At 43.1% G+C, this 20,896-nt stretch overlaps 1 protein-coding gene across 1 annotated transcript in view; it reads left to right on the forward strand.

Annotated features, from left to right (window-relative positions):
- The first annotated feature begins 1,170 nt into the window (after window positions 1-1,170).
- The window catches only part of samd11 (sterile alpha motif domain containing 11), an 84,499-nt gene continuing 64,773 nt past the window's right edge, over window positions 1,171-20,896 (forward strand). The window contains exon 1 of the mRNA XM_073469546.1: window positions 1,171-1,246. The gene's annotated coding sequence lies outside the window, so the exon portion shown is untranslated. The remainder of the gene's footprint in view (window positions 1,247-20,896) is intronic.

Below are 20,896 nucleotides of genomic sequence, written 5' to 3' on the forward strand. Positions count from 1 at the left end.
TTGTAGAATCCTAAACAAAGCCTTTTTAACTTTATTGCTTTCACAATATTTATCACCATTTAACCAGTATATCAGTTACATTTTCCATATAGGTCACCAAAATAAAATAATTTCAGGATTTATATTGTTTGTCTGTTATTCTATTACTGTATATATTTCCATCTACTGTAAATGTTTGAGCTGCATAATAATAACAACTGAGCATATACCAATTGTATTATTAAAAATCCCCCCGGTCAGATCATTAATAACCTATTGCATATTCTCAAAGTGACAGCTCGGGGGTGAGATGTCTGTTTCGCTCCACAAGATGGAGCTGTGACCAAATAATTTGTTTTTAATGTGTTGGAGCTTGTTGTACTTCAGTGTAGATAAAAACCCAGGAAACACTCAATCCTGGATTATAGTATACAGCAGGTGGTGCTAGTGATTTATCATCTCAGAAAAGACCTAATAAACAGCATAATTGGAGGCTTCAGCTTTGAATAAGCTAAACAGTTACAATATTTTGATTGTTCCTGTTAATTAACTATAATTTGGTGGTTTAAATTGATTTTACAATCACCTCCATCATCAGTGTGATTTATTGTAGTGGCAGGTTGATAAGTTGTATTGTTATTACTGGACATAAATCACGCTTGTGTTTTAACTGTTCGTCTGACCAGCAGTTAGTTTAAGCTATCCCATCCACATTATGTAGCCTGAACGTGGTTTTAATTAATGTGATTCAATTTCAATCCATTACCCCATTTTGGTTCTTTTCACTGAATGAAAGACGTCTTTAAATTCTTATATTATTATATGATAGAAAGTGGCCAGTTCATAATCAAACAAATGTCACACATTTGTCTTAAACACATTGTAAAACACTTCCATTGGCTTTTAGGGGGGGATTTCAAAATGGCCACCTCACAGTCACGACTCTTTGCCGAGTCAGAAAATATCACCACCATGCCCAAGAGAGGATTATAGTAATTTTAGTCATTTCCACAAAGATTGGACTGTAGGAGGAGAGTGGGGTGGAATGTGTATGTGCATGTTTATATGTCGTGTCAATGGGGGATGGGGGGGTCATCATTGACATTCATTATAATGGAAGTCTTCGCCCTTTCACCTCTCCCACAGTTGGTATGAGCATCGAACTCTCAATCTAAACTGGTCCAGTGGGAGGAAAGACCAAGCAGATCCACATCACCTGAAACCTCAACCAAAAGTTGTCAGAAGATGTCTAGATGGCCGTCATAAGGTAGAGTATGCCAGAGTTTGATGAATTTAAATGTTACTTGAGCTATCAACCTGATTATCTAGATAAACAAGACATTTACTAAGAGACATCGTTGGCCTCCATTTTACATTTTGCAGTGAATGCCAAAATCTAACTGGATAATTCATGTTCATAACCTGTTATCATGGCCTAATTCACTTGATTTGGTTATATGAAGCAAGTCTGCAATGATCAATGTAAAGCCTTTGATAACATGCCTGATGCCAAGCAGGCTTAAAGTCAAAATTAACACCATATCTATATTTTGCTTCATTAAATCTTAACTTTAAAGTTCAATTTTAATTACAGACGTGTAGACGTTTTATTGTGCCAAGATGATATCTTCCTCCTCTTTGTCCTGTATATATTTTTTGAAAGATTTCAATTTTCATTTTTGATCTTTACTCGCTACCGTGTTGTACGGTGCCACTCAAGTAGTCCTTGAATTAAGTCAATTGAAAAATCTGTGAATCCTAAATTGCTTTATCAGTTATTAATCACAACCAGAAATGCATCCAAGCAAGTTCATGCCTTCACATTAAGCTAATATGAGGTATATTCAACACATGATTGATAAATGCTTGATTTCATTTTTCTGTATAAAAATAATCACAATCACCTTTGGTCTGTTATGGAAAATCCAGCCTGAGTCCTTCACAAAGAAATCCACAGTCCAGCAGCATGAAAAAACTTAAAAAATGTCATCCACAGGCTTGTACAGGCAACCGAGAGAGACGGTGAAGGTCTAATTTTTCAAGTCGCATTACAGTCTGCTCACATATGGCCAATAAGAAAGTGATTAATACATGTAAATTGCAACAAATTGTTACAAAGAGCCCCTTTTACAATGAGAAACTATTCCAAGTCCAAAAATCATGTAGCACCCCTACAGGCAGTAAGGATAATCAGTCACCACACTTAACCAGAATGGTTTGAAATGAACTAATCTTGCCTACCTAGATCTGTCTCTTAAAGGCTGCAGAGGTCTGAGTGACTGGAGTTAATTTTGTCTTTGGAGAGCTTGAAGAAGTTATCTGATTGTCTGTGAAGTAGACATTTCTGAGAAATTGAGGCTTTTGCTTTCGTTTTCTGGTTGAGTGGAGGCAAGTTTCCATGTGTAAACTGTAATCCATATAATTTTATTGGGTTAAGGTATGACAGCTGACCACCGTGTCTCTGCCCTGTCTACCTATCTTTGTCTAGAGAGCTGCGCTTTCTCACTGACAGGCTAGAAAGTTTAGGAAAGAACTACCCAAGCTCATAAACAGTACAAAAGAAATGTACTCCGGTGACTTAGCTCCAGCTTCCTGCTTTCCTGTCTTGATAATGAATACTAAAATGCAGGCAATGTTTGTGCGGAGTATTATATACATTGTTCTTGATGGGGCCCAGTGGTACCTTAAACCACCTCTAACAGATACGTTGCCTTGAGCCACCCAATATCTCAAATAACCCCAGTAAAATAATGTAGAACCTGCAATAATATTGATCTTCTGTATGATATCTATGTTACTGCTACAGACAGCTATTTTCTTTCACCTCAGGTTACCTGATAACTATTATTATTTTGTAGCTTTCCTCCAATTAGCTGTGGTGGGTTGAGGATAGGATGTATACTTCTGTGGATGCGGCTGTTTTTGTTTATATCTTACGTGTGTACCGTTGTGCAGATTTGACTGATTTTTGCGTTGGTATAACCATAGATTGTAGTATGTGTCTGTGTGTTAACAAGTGTGTACTTGTGTGTTGTGGGTGATGTTGGCTTCCTGAGGCTGATTACCACCCTCATCCCAGCGCCTTGTTTTTGCCCGTCTCTCCGCCTGTGTGGAAGTTGTGTGGGCACCCTCTGGATTGCCTCACCGCCGAAGCATGCCGGACCCTGTTATCCAGCTATCCATCTGTGTTATTGATTTTTTTCCCTCTTTGTAGAGTTTCATCTTTCCTCCACTTTTCTGTAGAGCGATGGAGAGGGAGGGAGCGCAAGAGAGAAAGGAGGGGCGAGCAAGGGGGCAGAGCAGAGATCTGAGAGCTGGTAGAAGAGGGGGGATGGAGGGATGGAGCATCGAAGGAGCGGAGCAGCGGTGGGGCTTCTGAGGGTAGGGGTGTAAGAGGTTGGGGGGGGTACTCAGCCTGGACTATGGATGAGCAGAGAGAAAGAGAGAGAGAGGCACTCTTGAAGTGTTGGAGCTTTTTTCTCTCTCTCTTCGTTTCTCTCTATTCTCATGGGAGCACCCCCCTCGTCCTCCTTCTCCTCCTCCATCTCTCCTTCCTCCTCCATCCTGCTCCGAGGCGCCTCTGGTACACACGCTCCACTCGCCAACCCCCCCCACCCCCTCCTCCTCCTCCTCCTCCTCTGCCTCTCGCTCCGTCCGCCTGCCTGCCGTCTCTCCTTCCCGGGGGGCTCGGGCAGTGCTGGCGGCGCAGCCGTGATTTGCAGGAGATTTGTCTAAGTGAGAAGCAATTAGTGCGCCTAAGCACCGCTAATGTATGCATGCTGGGGCCGCCGCCGCCGCCCCTCCTGCTTGGTGGTGCCAGAGCCAGGCCAGTCCTGGGCACCGTTGGCGCTCTCTCCCTGTCTCCCCGTTTTTTCTTTTCATCTGCAGGCCGTCATCTTGCTCCCACTCCCCTTCAGATGACCCAGTCTTCTCTAATTCAACCAGTGCTGCTAAAGTTTGTGTTCTCATTAACATGTCACTTTATTGCATCTGTATATATTACTCTCTCCAGTCTAGAAGCTCCTCCAAAAGCTAGAGTGAGTCTGTGAACCTTTGACCTTCCAAACTTCATTGAGGCTCATGGGGGGGAATTCTGTCCTTCATCATCTCCTACATATGTTTCCATTGTCGATTTGAAGGAGGCTTCAGCAAGCCTGGAAATTTCAGTTTGTGACTGATTGTGAGTGGTAGCATAATTTGAGTGCAGTAATCCATCCACACACTACAGCATACACTCAAATGAACACACAGACACATCACAAACACACACTTGCACAACAAAGTGGAACAGTGGTGGGTGGTAGGATTCCCTTTGAAACCTGCGGTGTAGAAAGGCTTGTTTGCGAGCGCGCATGCATGAGGGACGCTCTGCATGCTGCGACTCTTGAAGATGAACTTTGCCCTTTTCTACACGCTCACTCTCTCTTACTCAGACAAAAACAAGATTAAGTCTGCTCATCTTTACGCCGCACTGACTGCCTTCCAAGTGGGAGCCTACACGGACCGTGGGTGGTTTTGAAGCGAGGTGCTCGTTAATTAAAGATAGGCTAATTGCTGGCGCTTCTTAGCCTGGCTTTTGCGGCGCTGATAAGAGGATAATCCTGGAGAGAAAGGCGGAGATCGAACTGGGCCCCGGTAGACAGGGCCTCCCGCTCGACTGGGCTGGAAGAAAATGCACCCCCACTCCTCCAACCACCCATTCCGTCTCTGCTTCTTTAAAGAGCAGGACTTGCAACCAGAGAGTATAGAATATTCAAGCAGGCTGCACTTCAGCAGGAGGAGGCCTACATAAAAGGCTCAAAGACATTAGCCATCACTTGTTAGGCCAAGGGTTTCTGAGGCTTTTTTAAAGCTACATCCACTGGTTTGGCTGAATTTAGCCAAGAAAAAGCATGATGGTGTGTTGTAATGTAACAGTGACTTTTTTGAACCCTGTATGGAAATTTTCTTGTCACTTTTTCCCTCTGTGGGAACGTCTTGAGTGCGACATCAGCTATAGAGCCATATGCCCGAAACGTACTGGGGTTTAGTGCCTTGCTCACCGCACTGATTTGGATGCTTGTTTAGTCATATCATCGAAATCCTACGAGCTTATCCATTGGAGCCTTCCCTCATTCCAGATCGACACACACATGCAGACATGTAAATAATCACATTTACAATCCACCTCACACTCTCATGACTGAAAGGTTGCATGACCCGACTATCATTCATGTGTCTCTAACCCATATTTTGTCATGGGGAGTTAGCCATTAGCACTTGCTGGGCTGTTCCCATATGCTGGGCCTCCACAGATCTATAATTCAGGGGTGGCAGATGTCCCCGTGCATTATTCATGAGTGCCGTTCCATGCTGGGCTAGCAAGCGAGCCAGCGGCAGAACCGTCACAAGGTCCTTGCATATAGATGGCGGCTTCCATGTTGACCTGCGAGTGCACCTTCCTCACAACTCCTTCCTGCAAATGGACAACAGCGAGCTTTCTAGAGATGTTTTTCTCTCAGATAGCATCATGGGATTTGAAAGCTGTATAGATACTGCATGGATGGTTGTCTGTTTAGTATGTATAGTTGTGATAGTAATGAAACATAGGAATAATTTTTTTAAAGGGGCACTTCATCAATTTTACATGTCAATTAACTTGCCTGAGGCAGTGCTGCTGTCTAATACTGTAGTTGTATAATGTCTTTTGTGGTTCAAGTGAAGTTTGTCAATCTGAAAAAGCATTATGGGAAGTGTAGAAGCCAGTGTTGGGCGTTTGTCCATTCTGACCATTCTTTCAGAAAATGTGTCCCTTGCGTACCCCCCCAACTTTCTGGAAATACAGTATAATACTATTTCAGTGGAGTGCTCCTTTTAAAGGGTCAGTTCACTAAACATATTTATGTACCATATCACATAGTTTTTATTTACCTCTGTCTTTCACTGAGATTTCTGCTTTCATTGATTACAAAGGACGTGGGTGGATTTTTATTTATGGTGCTCACAGCGTTGAAATATTGCAGTGACAAAATTCAGCGGCAACATATCTTTCCAGAGAAAATGTCTCTGATAATCTACCAAACACTTGATTATTTAGTAGTTCCAGTAACAACCATTGACTCCAAGGTCTGTAAATTATCTAGACTGAACCTGACATTAGCGGTGTTTCCATCAATGTGTTTTATTTACATTTTGAAACATTGCATTACAAAATGTAAATGGAACTGGCATAATTTTAAAAAAAGTCCTCAATTTCAAGCTCAAGCTTGAGGTGGTTTTTGCTTTTTTTGAAAAACTTACATGACTTATCAACTGTTTCCACTGTGTGTCCACCATCGTCGTCTTCCCGGATATTTCCACAAGATTCTTGGAAATTCTCTTGTAGGCGCGTTATGTTTTTTTTATGTTGAAGGCATGACCCGTCCTACTCTGCCTCTGATTGGCGTACCCCGATATTTTTACCCTAACCCTTAGCAATCTCACTCCTCATGCCCAAACCTAGTGGGTCATGATTCACCCAAGGACAAAACTTTTTCCTCATAGCTGGCTAAGACGACTGGTTTTGTTTCTTCTTCTTTGAGGTTTATTGATGGTTTGCAACCTCGACTCCTGTGTAGAGGAGCTGCGTTAATTTCAGCCATGTGTAACGTATCCTATACCACCATCTTCTATGCATTATACACTTCAAACCAGTTGATGGAATATTTTATTTTCTCTCTTTTTTTTTTCAAATTCACTTGACAATTAGATGGAAACATTGCTAGCGTCTCGGAAAATGCAGTAAAATTTAATTCACCTCTAATGTACCCACGCGACTGCATTGCTAGACACACCTAGAGGTAAGCAAGAACTCATTTTCTTTTTAACTTGGCTATAAACTACTCGTCATACACATACACATATACTGTGTAATGCAGTATAGAATATTGATGGCACTTTGGAGCAGAAGAAGAGGTCAGATTTTGCGTGTGCGTGCATGAGTGTGAAGCGTCTACACTGTAAATCACACCTACATACCTGCAGGAGACAGCAGCGTTGTGTGTCGATACCCTCGAAGAGTGGGAGATAAAACACACACGCATACACACAGGCACCCAAGATCACAAGCCGCCGCCAGCACCAAGCCTGGCCGGCGCTGAACCGGCAACCCGATACCTCCTCCGGAGCCCTGCGGAGGGGGAGAGTGGGTGTGGGAGAGAGGCTTCCATAAAGTCTGTCCCGCCGGTTGGCCGTAACCTGAGCTCTCAGCAGACAGCCGCGGTGCCTCGCAGTCAGGCACGGAGAAGTGTGTGCGTGTGTGTGTGGGTGTATGTGTGTGTGCCTTTTCAGTGTCAGTATGGGGGGGACGGTGACATGCTGCCACACGCTTGTTACCACGCTTGGGATCAGGCCTATGTGTTTATTTCAAACACACACACACCAAAAGTAAGACATCCCCTTGACATTCTGTCTTTTTCACAACTTCACACTTACATTCCTTACATCACTCTAAAATTCCTCTCAGCAGCGTGTTAATACATCGATTCTTTGTCACACAGACCCTTCCTCTCACTGAAATTGATACAGATGGTGAGATGACGGGACCTTAGTCACCAAGCTTCCCTCTCCAATATCTTCTCCTTCTTTACCCTCTGTGAGCTTCCAACACGACCGTCATCCAAAACATCTAAGAGACGTCAGCGGGCAGAAAGCTGCCGTCAGCTGCCATATTGGTTGCTGTTGCTGCCAGGGTGCTGCCCTTTACGGATGTGAGGGTGGTGTGTGTGGTTTGGGAGCTGGATTGGAGGAGGAGGAGGAGGAGTGGTGGCAAGAGGGTTGGGGGAGATCATGCTTGTCTCTGGGCTGGCAGAGGGGACATGAGCCCCTCGTGCGGTTGCAGTGGGTGAGGAGGTTAACTGAGCCACAGCAGAGCCAAGACGCTGCCTGGGATATTGACAGGTTGGAACCTGAGGGCTCCTGCAGGATAGGAACACACTGCCAGAGGCTTGGTTACCACCACCGCCTGCCTGCCTCCGAGCAAAGGAGGGGTATAAGAGGGGAGAGAGGGATGAAGGAAGGAGTAGGAGGGAAAGATGGAAAGACTGGGTGAAGACGAGAATCTTAAATTTCGTCCTCCAAAATGGGTAAAAAAGGATGATGATGGGGAAGGGGCTGGGCTATATGGTTGCTGTCAGTATCTAAATATTTAAAAGAATGTTTTTCCGATGATGGTTTGTTTTTTGTTCTTTTACATTCATCAGCCATCCAAAATCCTTGAACAATATAAAAATGTAAATAAATGATCAAACTGGCAATTTTTTCAGTTGTAGGAAAAGAGATGACGTCTTGATGGAGCGATGAGCACCACGCGAATGTGGAGACATAATATGATCCCATTTTTTGTACCGATTTAAGTAATTTACTGTGATAATACAAGAGTCAAAATAGATGTTTTGTTATTGTGGTTGTATAAATGTAATTTATGGTGCTTTTGTTAGATAAATGATTAATGAAATGATTATATCTATCGTTTTCCAATAAACTCTGACTTTTGTACTTACAATACTCTGGAGTTACCCTGATGAAATGATTGGCCTGAAAATGGGAAATTTATATTAGCGGCCGTCTGGCAATAATGAAATTAGAGCCGATAAATGGAGCTGATAATATGAAACTAAATTGCGGACTTAACAAGCACTCTCTGTTACAGTTGGTGGCCATATGCACCTTTTAAAAATAGGTTTGTGATTCGGCAATAAACACAGAGAAGAATGAGAAGAAGGAGGAGAAGAACAAGTGCAGTAGGCTTTCGTAGCACTCATGATGTCAAACTGCTACAACTGAGTAGAGCGATGCAGTGTAGACGAAGAAGCCAAACATGTCCTTGCCGGTATGAATGTTTTTCACAGTTTCAGAGGAAGAAAACACCATTTCAGTTTGCAAAGCATGTTCCACAAGGGTTCAGAGAGGAGGGAAAAAGTCTAAGAGTTAACACAACAAATCTTATGAGAGCTTCTTTGCTCACTACATTTTAGCTTTACTTACCCTCAAGTGTGCATGAACTATAGGTGAGGACCTTCTTTTTAAAGTACAAAAATGTGAAACTCAGCGGCAAGTACCGGCCATGAGAAGCAGGTAATATTGGTTATCAGTATTGCCTGAAAAAAATCCATATCTGCATCTCTTGTGTAGCTTAATCTTTACCTGCAACTGTGCAGTGAAACTGGGTTTAAACAGAATGAGTAGACATGCAAGAATTATTTTTGATTTAGAAATTGAATGTTACTGTTATAAATTAAGCTTCAAAGCTCTTCAGCACAGCCCTATTATGTAAATCAGAAAGTACATGTTTATACAAAATCGCTTGTAAAACATTTCAATTGTTTGTTTGTTCCACTCTGATGATTTACAAAACTCTGTTCAGGTGTAAAACAAAACCTTAAATCCCTGATTTGTTATTTTTGAATTACAGTTTAGTTGGAATCATTAATTTGTACTGCAAAATCTTTGGGTTGGATACCCCTGAAAGGCAATAAACAATAATGATGAATTATCTCTGAGCCCTGGAGGGTGATACTAAAACAAGACATGGCTTATGCCAAGCACAACAGCATAATTAACAGCCTTTAGTTGAGGATTTGCTGTAGCTGCACCATCTTTGCGGAGCTCTACTTTGCTGCTTTCACTCAGTACGGAGCTGAGTATATGGTCTGTGTGGTTCAGGGTCATTTGCCATGGTAACGGCTTGGCCAGGTCAGAAGGTGATTGGCTTAGCTGAGGAAGGTGCTGGCGGCTGTTTGTTGATTCTCTGATAGGGCTGACCTACCCCTGACCTCCACACAAATCAATACTGCCTCCTTAAACTTTCATTTGTCCTCGTTTGCTCACGCTCACCCCCGATTGGGAGCAATTAAAGCAGGGCTTTTGGAGTCTAAAAAAACATGTTTTTAGCCTAAATTGAATTTGGATAGAGAGGTGTGTGTTATTATTTCCTGCTGGTTGAGAGAGATGCTAAGGAATACACTATACATTTCTGTTAAAACTCTTAAAACTCACTAATAAGAGATTGGATTTATAGATTTCCTGTATGTCAATATTTCTGATCTACAGCTTACCACAAGTAAATTTAGATGAGAACGAGCATGGCCTTTGTATTGAAGTAGGTGAAGACGACGTTGGTAAATTTCCAGTCACACTATGATTTCAGAGAATCCTCTTTGTACTTTGTTTACAGAGAATCTGCGTGGTGTAGGGAGTCCCTCCAATGCAGGAAAGCCTTTGAGAAGCTCCTTCCTGTATCTTCACCTCCTCTTCGTTGCACTTTTGTTTCTCTCTCTCCTCTCACCCCCTCATTCTCACTTTCACTACCCGTAATCCCCGTCGCGGCCTACGAGGTTACTGTGTTCCTCCTAAGCAGCAGGGCTGTGTGGGCTCATGATTTCTTTTTTCAACCCCTCATACCAATTTTCCATTCAGGGGTCACCCTTTTCCACTCCCCCACACAGGGAATCACCTCACTGAAAGGCACTGCGGTTGATTTAGTGGGTAGTTGCACTGAAACGTTGCAGTCTTCCGCAGTATGAGTGACAAGACATGCTGTGCTGTTAGTTCCTAAAACTGACAGGTCAAAATACAGTGTGTGCCTCAGAGCGTCCTTATTACTGTGCATCAGACTCAAGCTTTCAGTACTTTATTGCCATATCAATGTAGATGGCAGGAATTTGCCTCAGTGCGGCTCAGGTACCAAAATGTAAACAGTAGCAGACATTTCCCGCAGAATGCCACACACAGCCTCTGTCACAGACAGATTCGATAGTAAGATATCTTATTATTCTATGTATCCTATAATAAGTGATGGCCTGTTCTTTATTACAGTACTATGACAATTCTTTTCAAGAAAGTTCAGATTCTAAATTATCATTTTTGCTTTATTTTGGCTAAGGTTGGCCCGAATAATTGGACATACTTTCACCTTAGTCTTCATTAGACTCTGACCAATACTGGATTTTTGGGGCCGATGTTGATACCAATACCGATTTGAGGGAGTAAAAAAATTCTGACATTGTATTATGTGCCATTATTCTTGTATAAACAGAATATAAAAATGTAAACATGTAACACATTTTTTGTGATGATCCCTCAAATGTGGTTATCAAAAGGCAGGATTGTCCAAAATGGCATCAGTGAAATGAAACATTAAACTTCACTGGGGAGTTTTTATACTGGCTCATATCGGACACAATATACCCCGATACCAATATATCTGTGAGAGGCCAATATCGGCAAACCAACATATCGTTCAGGCGATCCTGATTCCTAATTAAATCCATGCAATCTACATTATTTTTCATACAGTGTTGGAGTGAGATCCTGTGAGAATGGGCTCCACAGTTATTTGTATGCATATATATCTTATTGCTTCACAAGAAATCTTAACATCTAAAAAAGCAAAAACAAGATTAAAACAATACCTTAACATCAGTCCAGAAAGTTTTTGTTTAAACAAAACACATACAATAGACCTGAAACTGTAAAGTCATCTGTAAACAGACCACTAACATCACCTATTAGCTATTCATCTAACAAAGTGAGTTTCAGTGTGGGAACTGGCCCACAGTGGTAAGTTCTTCAACAGGGCTTTTTTTTTTACAGCAGACATTTTGACATGTAGCAGGAAAAGCACAGGTGTAATTAATATCATTAATAACGACTGTATTTAATTAAGGTGACCCAGTGTCAGGGTCTTGATATTGAGCATGCCTGCTCATTATTATGATTACTGGGATACATAATGGTACTGAGCTGACCATTGTTAATGTTACTAGTAACACCTGTTCTTTTTCTGCTATGACAGGTCAAAAAACCTGCTGCGAAAATGGTTTATGTAGACTAATAACTGACAGCAAATTGTATCAGATTGCGAAGTTTCATCTTATCAGTCTATTTCTCTCAGTCTAAGTTTAGTTGTCACTTTCTCTGCAAGTGTTGACCCACCGTGACATCACCCATTAGTTTGTGGACTACCGTTTTGGAGCCTTGAGTTTGGCCTCATTTTGGCCTTTTTTTAGAGCCAGAAGTGACAATATTTTGATGACAGTGTGAAGCTCTGTCTGGGAACCTGAGGACACGCCGTGGTAGCGACTTGTCAATCGCCTTTAAGCATACCCTGCTCTTCTGTTTGTCTTACTCTAAATGGGACCATAATTTACAGAATGAATGTCATGCTTTGTTGAAGAAGACTTGAAACTAGTGATTGACAACATAAACTCATTAAAAAACTGTTCACTGAGGTAATAAATCCAGTCTTCCTTTTGAAACCAGTGGTGTCGCCTCCCTGCTGGCCATTAGAAAGAATGCATGTTGAAGGCGCTTTTGCATTGGCTTCAGTGTCTACTATTTATACTGTCTATGCTCTGTACACAAGGCTTGCTGTGAACCATCAATCTGTTCCTCTGTCCTTGTTTTCCTGTTGAAGCTGCTGAAATAAAACACGTCACTTCTCTCTTCCAGAGAATTCATACATGGAAACAGTTGCTACTCTAATAGGTTTCATGAATTGAGTATCACTCTTCTGTTGTATAAATATGTGATGGCATCAAAACAGACATTTGGAAATGTCACATATTATTAGTGTAACTCTGGTTATGATGTCAATACTCCCACGTCTTGTACTTTTAGATCTTGTTAACGTACTGTCTGATGCCTCTGAGAAGCTTTTCAGCGACACTAAACGACAGTACGGCATGAACCTCCTCTGGCTTGTTTCAACATACAGTAGACGTGGGGTTGATTGTGTGTTTGGCTGTCGTGGCGTTGGGAGGGCTGCGTCGTGGCCGTGGCTGTGTGGAGCAGCAGCACAGGAAACGCGTCAAAGCGCTGAGAGCTAACTGGAACCAGATGTCTGAGGCTACTGGCCGGGGGATTCTCACCGTGGAACAAGAGCGTCAGCGGGGGAAGTTCACTTCCCCCTGACTGTCTTTCTGTCTGTATCTCTGAGTCTTTGGCTTGTTTCCTTCCCTTCTCTCTGTCTAAACTGCCTGATTTATCTGTAGTGAGGCTGAAAGACTGCAGCAGGAGATGAATAAAATAGCCATGAGGAAAAGAAAATTGTTATTTTTCTTTTTGCACTTCCTGCATAAGAAAGAGCACACCTTCCATACTTAAGTGGAAATTAAATGCAGAAAAGGATTCAGAGATAATAGAAACTTCAGTGTGCACAATTTCAAAATATATATATATATATTCAAGAGTGTGTGTTGCAGTTGTTGGTGTAGTTTGAATAGAGGAGCTCATCTCACAAAACTCTACTGATAAAACCTGGCGTACTCTACCATCCCTCCTTTACTACCCCATCTCTTTGAAGCTCTCCATAGTGGGAGATGGAGTTGGCCTGCTTTCTATGCCTGGGAGCATTGCCTGCCCTCCTCCGCTTCACTGCCCTCTGACTTTCTCTCACATATACAGTACAAACACACACACGTGCGCATTTAAGCACACATGCACACACACACATACTCTGACAAACACTTAACTTATTCACTCATGCACAGCAATCATACATGGCACGTGCACACACACGACGACCCATGCACCAATGACGCTGTATGTGCATGACTCCAGCTGAGCCTCCAGTCTACCCGGGGCTGCTGAAGCCTTGCTCGGGTCTTACCCCAGTCTTTTTGCCATTGGCGGATCCCCTAACACGGGCCACTAGGCGACAGCAACAACGGCGCACAGCAACAACCTCCTGCAGTGACAAGTGTTCCATAATATCAACTTCCAACTGATTGAAAGAGCGACAAACAACGATGACTTGTGTGGCACTCTGAAACAGCGATTACAGGAGATCAGAAACACTGGCCAGAGCTTGTTGAGAAGAGCTTGTGCATGTAGATGCATGTCTATCAGTGGCAGTAAGATGAATACTCCATCACTGTTTAGTCAGAACTATTTTCTTTTCCTTTGCTGCTTCGAGGTGATTCGGCACAGCCTGAAGGTCCTGGATAGCTTCGGGTGAGAGCGGCTTTCAGCAGGCTGTTAGTCTTATCATCACACACACATATACACACACACGCACACGCGCTGTCCCCTCTGACCCAGGCCGTTTCCTGCCCCTGGCTGATCTATTGGCTGCTGCTTGCCCTGTGACTGTAGAGAAAGAGAGAAAAAGAGGAGGGGAAAGAAAGTGTGTGTATGTGTGCTCGCGGCCTGTCCCAGCGAATCGATATCCGTCTCGTATCCATGAGCTGTGCCTGACCCCTGGCCGACCTTGCTCAGCATTGGTGGTTTGAGCGAGTTTTTTCGTTGGGGTCTGAAAATGTGAGAGGCACATCGAGTTTTACCCCCTCGCTAATAGAGGTCTGGGGCCACGGAAGAGCGTGAAAAGTCCTGACTTAAATGTGCCAGTCTAAGAGGCAGCATATCTGAGAAATGGTGAAAAAATAGGAAATACTTGCTGTAGATGATTTTACAGTTGGTCAAAGAATTACCCCAAAGATTAGTCTGACAAACACAACAATAAATATCTGTAGCAGATCTCTATGGAGACGTTGTTGTATTACAGCCAGCAGTGCATCCTTAAATCCATGTTCTGGTTCCAGGAAAAAAAATGCAGAAAAAAGTTTACAGTTTTTACTTAAAATTTTATTTTGATGACCCTGTTGTGCTCATAGCCGAGATACTAAAAGCCTCTCAGATTGTGTGTGTGTGTATACGTGCATGTGCCTGTGAGAGTAACACAGAACTTGCCTTGACGTCAGTTTGCTAGTTGGACTCAGTCTTGCGTGTTTGTTGGTGTGCTGATAGAGGCTCCAGCTCCCGGGCTGAGCGGGGCTGCGGGTTCTAGCCGCCGCCGGCACTAATTGAACCCTGCCGCTAAGGTAAAGGGGGGGAGGAGGAGGCTGTCAACGAGGGAGAGAAAAGAAAAAAAAAGAGAAGGAAGAAAAAAATAGCGTGGTGAGGGCGAAGTGCCCCTGGGGGGTTGGGTCCCTGCCTGCCTGCCTGCCTGCCTGCCTTTCGTTCTCCAGCTCCTTCCCCCCCCTCCCCGTCTAAATAGCCGTGCCGGCGCTCCAGGGCTTCCTGCGCCTTATCTGCTGATAATTGGGCACTGGAGCTCCACAGCTCGCTTATGAAATATAGATTCCTGACGGAGGGAAAGGATGGGGGGAAGGAGGTAAGGTGGTGGAGGGAGTGTGCAGGCAGAGAAAAGCCCCTGGTCGTATCAGAGAGCGTGGAGCCTTGTGGGCTCCGCGGTGTTGCTCTGGCTCGTTTAGCAAACGCAGCCCCAGTAGTTAGGGCGAAGGCCTCTGCGCTGAGCAGCCCACACTGTCACAGACAATTGAAAAACAATGCTTTGTTCTTATTGTTCGTTGCACCCACAAGGTTCAAAGAGCTATAAATTGCGGGGGTGAATGCTTGTGTAGTTTGTCGCAGAGCATGTGAAATCTTCTGAGCAATTTCAAACATGTAGCCGAGAATCGCCTAACATGTACCGCAACATTCGCTCTGTAGTTCCTGCTCACAGTGAGAGTGTTTGCATATTCAATAGTGAAAAAAGTGTGAATGAGTAGCCTGCGTAGTGTCATTAAAGCATGTCCTGATGAGGGTATGTTATGAAACTCAGTATTCCTCTGTGTATGAATGGAAGAGGATGTTATTTTCCTGCAGCGAGGTTGGGATGCTATCCGCAGTCTCATGGGGAAATGTTATTGGATCACAACATGGAGACCAAATCCCAGAGAGAGTAGAGCAGGGAATACTCTGCAGGGTGCTCAACACAACATGGATTCCTCTTATCCAAGACTACTTTTGCTTTTAGCTTTGAGCAAGGTTGTTCATTTAGAGTTTGATTTCAGGAGAAATATATTTTTACCTCAAAGACAAATGATTCTGTCTGTAAAAAATAGCTATTTAACTATTTATGTCCTATAATGGCATAATTTGGAATGAATACTGAAATGCTACATTTACAGTCATCAGAGTGTATTTTATTGCATTTGTTGTGCCTTTTTTTGCAGGCCTGTCGCGCTCTATCCTCAAATTCACATCCTTACATGCACAAACAAACACACAGACAGGTCTGTGCATGTCCCAATTAGTCAGTGAGAGGTTGCGTTAATGAATGGGGAGCTACCTGCTCAGCTGATGGAGGTGGACCGAGGATTGAGGTTAAATAAAACAGGCCAGAAGGCTGACTCCTCGACATTTCATGCATGAGGTGTTGCAGCACTGTGGTCTTAGAATACAGTAGGCTACATTGAGGCTATATAGCAACCACTAAAGTTTTCTTACACTCACAGGGCAATGTTGCACACTCTTTATTTTGAGGCAATAGCAAAAACAGAAAAAAACATGGGCCGGGCTAAAGCAATCTCAGGAGTGATTCCCCTCTGTAGCCTTACCTCCGTGTGTTTCACATTATTTTTTAAACAATTCCAACTCGCATCTAAATTGTGGCCAAAAGTCAGAGAACTACACCCTGAGTAACAGCTCCATCATCACATCGACCAAAGTTAGCACAGGAGCCAACACAATAACTCACCTGTTACATGTTTTCTCCCCCAAACCACCTTTATTTACGGGACACAAATACCAGTGCTGGGTTATGCATTGATCTTGGCACGGACATGCCGTACTCCCCCTTTCATCTCCCTTGGACCGCTTGGGCCCTATTGGTCAATAGCAATTGCAATTCCCTGCACTATGGGCCAGACAAATTCATTTCAATTACAATTAGCATGGAGGCCCAGGGGCTGATTTATGGCCTTGTTTTCATTCCCATGCGTTCCCCTGCGCATTAATCACCCCCACGCCGGCCTGTGTGATCCTCACTTCATCTACCTGCCAAGGCAGCCGCCCTGCCGTGCATTCCTGGATCCTATCCCCTTTTCCTTCCCGGCCCACCTCCTGTCCTCCCTCTCCCTGACCGCGGACATAGCAGTGGGTGTCCTTAACTCGCACCTGACACAGACCAGAGAACAGGGCTGCATTTAACTCAGTGCTGGGGCGCCTGATTGGCACTTTATCATGTATAATAAGTAAATGCTCGTGAAAAGTTGCAGTTCCCAGATTATTTTTATAAGCACACCAAAATGAGCTCAAGACAGTATAATTTGATTTTGTTGAATTTGATCCTGAGGAATGCAGAATTTAGAAATTCTACTGATCTTTGCAAACTCGCATGCAGACTAAACACCTACATAAATCAGATGCCATGCTTTCACCTAACTTTACACATGGTAAATAACTACAGGAAGGACCTCTACGGTCATGTACTGCAGCCCAGAACGCTGGTTTGGAAGTTTTCTGTCTTGACTGGGAAATAATGTTAGAACCGACAAACACTCTCATCCTTCACTTGACATTTGGTTACCATCAGGCGGGGATTAACAGGCCTATTTTGGATAGTCTGGAAACTGTTTGGGACAGAGCAGTGTCTCTCCACTCCTACTATGCAGTGTCGGAGGCTGAGTCATCTCGGGCCAGACGTTTCCACTGGGACAATGTACCAATCCCTGGTGGCCACACTCAGACTTGTTTATACGGCTCCGTCCGCGGCCCCGTGGATCTGGCAGCAGCTCGCCTGCTTCCAGCCTATGTTCCCTTCCCTGCTCCTTCAACCTTTAAGGTTCTACCTCAAAGGTTCAGCGTGTGTTTGTGTGGGTCAGGTTGGGGAGGACGTATTGACCAAGGGAATGGTGCTTCTGTGGAAATCCAGTTGATTCAGAGGGCCAATAAAAACAGAGGGCAGTGCACTGCTCAGTGCAGACTAAACATCTGTTCGGACAACATCCTGACTGGAGCTCTTCTGATGGGTGTGTGGTGTGCAAGCATGTGCCTCTACACGTACCTGTATGAAAACGGCTCCCACCATTTCCAGCAAAATAGAAGGAAATCAAAGTTTTCTGGATACAAAAAGTTTGATTCTGTTTTTAATTTAAAACTGATGAGGAAACTCTCATAACTGTTGGATTTCAGGGCTTTTTATCACTTTATTTATTGCATTCACACCAAGTCAGCAGAGTGGGAAGAATGCGAAAACCTACCATGGTTGCGACTGGGGAACTGTGACACATTGATCCAAAAGGGTTTCCCACATTGCTAGCCTTAAATCACCCCAGGCTAAAGGAAATTAAACCTAATACTCTAGCTTTACTGTGTTACACACTTAATTCATGGTTGTAATCACAGTATAACAGGATGTTAAATTTGTATATTAAATTCCCCAAAAGTTTGAGGCACACTGCTTCGCTTAACTAAAGCCTTTATTGTCGTAGCTACATGAAAAAAAACTTGACACTGTCTTGTGGTGGAATCACACCTGACGTGACACCCATCAACATTTTTACGTTCCAAACTTTGAGTACTCAGTAGCCATTACTACATCAGTGCATGAGTTGTCGGTACTCGTGGGTCGGACAACACCTATCTTCGAACTCCAAACAATTTTGATCTCCCCTTGAGAAAATCTGTCATAGACAGACAGAGAGACACCTGGCAACATACTTAAAACTGTGTCCACTACAATCGGTGTCTTTTTGAGTCCCTAACCTCTAACCCTTCTGAAAGATTGCTGCAGAAGCCAAGAACCGTTCATTAACGACTCGCTCACAATTGATGCTGATGCTATAGCTGATGGTGAAGTGACAAATCTTTATGCAACCCAACAAGCCTTAAGTTAGAAATGTTGATACATAACTGATAAATGATTGTTGACCCAGATGCTCTGTACTGTCTTCAGCAACAGAGACCAATGGGACCATGAAAGGGTCTCACTGCTTAAAGAGCTACTTAAAAGAGAAAAATAAGCTGTATAGATGATGAAATCTATCCAGCTTATTTGATGAAATCCTGTTACACTAAAATATTTGTTAATGCATTGTTTATTAATGATCTCTGAAAGACTTCTAACCAGAACTTAACAGTATATTGTGAAATTATATGTAACAGAAAATAGAAAAAACCTGACTAAATGCGTTATGGAGCTGTGAAATGGATTGCAGTGTCATTGGCACCCAAACAGAGTTTCTGAGTGGTCGACTTCATCCTACTTGATGTGAAGTGGATTTTCGGCTCACTTCGACCGCTGAAGTGGTTTTGCAGCCTTTGTCTTTTGGCCATGAGCAGTGAATGCAGAGGTTCCCTGACTGACAGTCTGCTGTGACAATAAGCTCAGACTGAGTGTGACAGCTCAGACTGATTTCCAAACTTACCGAGAACTCTAGTTTCACGTATTCCCCTCTGAGACCGTCTACTTACCACATCTATGTCTGTATATTTACATGGATCAGCCAGAACATTAAAAGGACTAACAGGTGAGGTGAATAACATCGATCGTCTCGTTACAATGCAACATTCTGCCTGGAAGTCTTGGGTCCTGGGATTCATGCAGATGCCACTTTACATGCACCACCCAACCAAATACTGTTGAAGGCCAAGTACACCCCGTCATGGCGACGGCACTCCCCAATGGCAGTGGCCCAACCAGCAGGACAATGCGCCCGACCTGACTGCAAAAACTGCTCAGAAATGACCCAAGGAACATGGGTTGTCGAGTGAGCCTCCAAATCTCTGTCAAATTGAGCATTTGTGGGATTTGCCAGAGCAAGTTTCAATTTTTGATTTGTCTTGTGTATCTTAACACCAAGATGCTTTGCTAGAAATGCGTTTCCAGCAAAACCATTGTTTTCCTATGGTAAACTGCATACACTCTTCTTTTGCGCTGTACAACATGTTTTTCTAGCGTTTAAATATTTTCAGCACAAGGCATGGAGTGGCAGTGCTTTTACCATTAATTACATATGATGGCTGGCTGCACACACAGTCCCACTCCACAGACACAGTACGCTGTTTCGCCCAAACAGGCTATTCTAAGGCATTTTTGAAGTGACATGCCTTTAGCAGAGAGTCTCTGTGTAATCGGGGCCTAAGAGTTATTGCCACCCTCTTTTTTTATTGTTTTTTTTCTCTCAAGGTCAAATAAACAGAAACCAAGGCTTGAGTAACAACCAATGACTTTATACAAGATGGCTTTGTATAAATTGCAATAATATTTCAGTTAATATGCACTATAAGTATGTTTATTTACCTAAAACTTATCAAGTGCAATTTATAGACATAGTCTGGTTAGTTTTATTAACATGAGTACATAGAAACAGTGTACATGTAACCATTCCCAATAAAGTTCACTATGCTTTATATACATATTATAAAGTCTTTGTCATGTGCCACAGAAGAATAAAACTGCCACTGTTTCAAAGGGAAAAATGTCTTGCAACTCATGTAATACAGAAATACATTCTGGAAATGTTGTGAAGTTACTGGTTGCAAGTGTTTGTTGTTTTTATGCCAGGATGTACTGTTTGGAGGAGGATATGAAGTAGAGGACAAACACAAGGGCTACAGAGAGACAGTGCACCAGTGAGCGGTGAGTGTTTAATCATCTTCGACTTGAAGTTAAGACCCAAACTGAAGTCCAGTTCAACAGAAGTTCGTTCAGATTTGGGTCCCATTTGAATCAGGTTGTTTGAGTTTATTTTTCTGAATCCAACTCGACTTTGGGTAAATCTCCATTCAGACTGGTTACAATTCTCTGAACCCATGAAGAGCTCAGTCATAAACCTGCTTTTTTGTAAAATACTACCAGCCCTCCTGAACAGTTTTCCACATGTGTTATGTTTTCATCCCGGGAGGTGGTGTTTTCACCTGACCTCTACGTGACCTGAAGCCTCCCTTGTTTAACACCTGGGCGCTGAGCGAGGAGTTTCGGTCTCTCCCTCTTCTACACAGGAAGTTAGGATTCCCTGTCTACAAACAACACAGAGATCTGTAGGATAAGCAGGGAAGAGAGACAGAGAGTTAAGACTCCCAATCCTCAAACAACACAGGAAGCTGTCGGATAAGCAGAGGAGAAATTGAGAGAGAGAAATGAATGTTGCCTCTCCTGCTTTTGAAGTATTTA

The sequence above is a fragment of the Pagrus major genome, chromosome 7, assembly GCF_040436345.1.
Source record: "Pagrus major chromosome 7, Pma_NU_1.0".
NCBI classification, from domain to species: domain Eukaryota; kingdom Metazoa; phylum Chordata; class Actinopteri; order Spariformes; family Sparidae; genus Pagrus; species Pagrus major.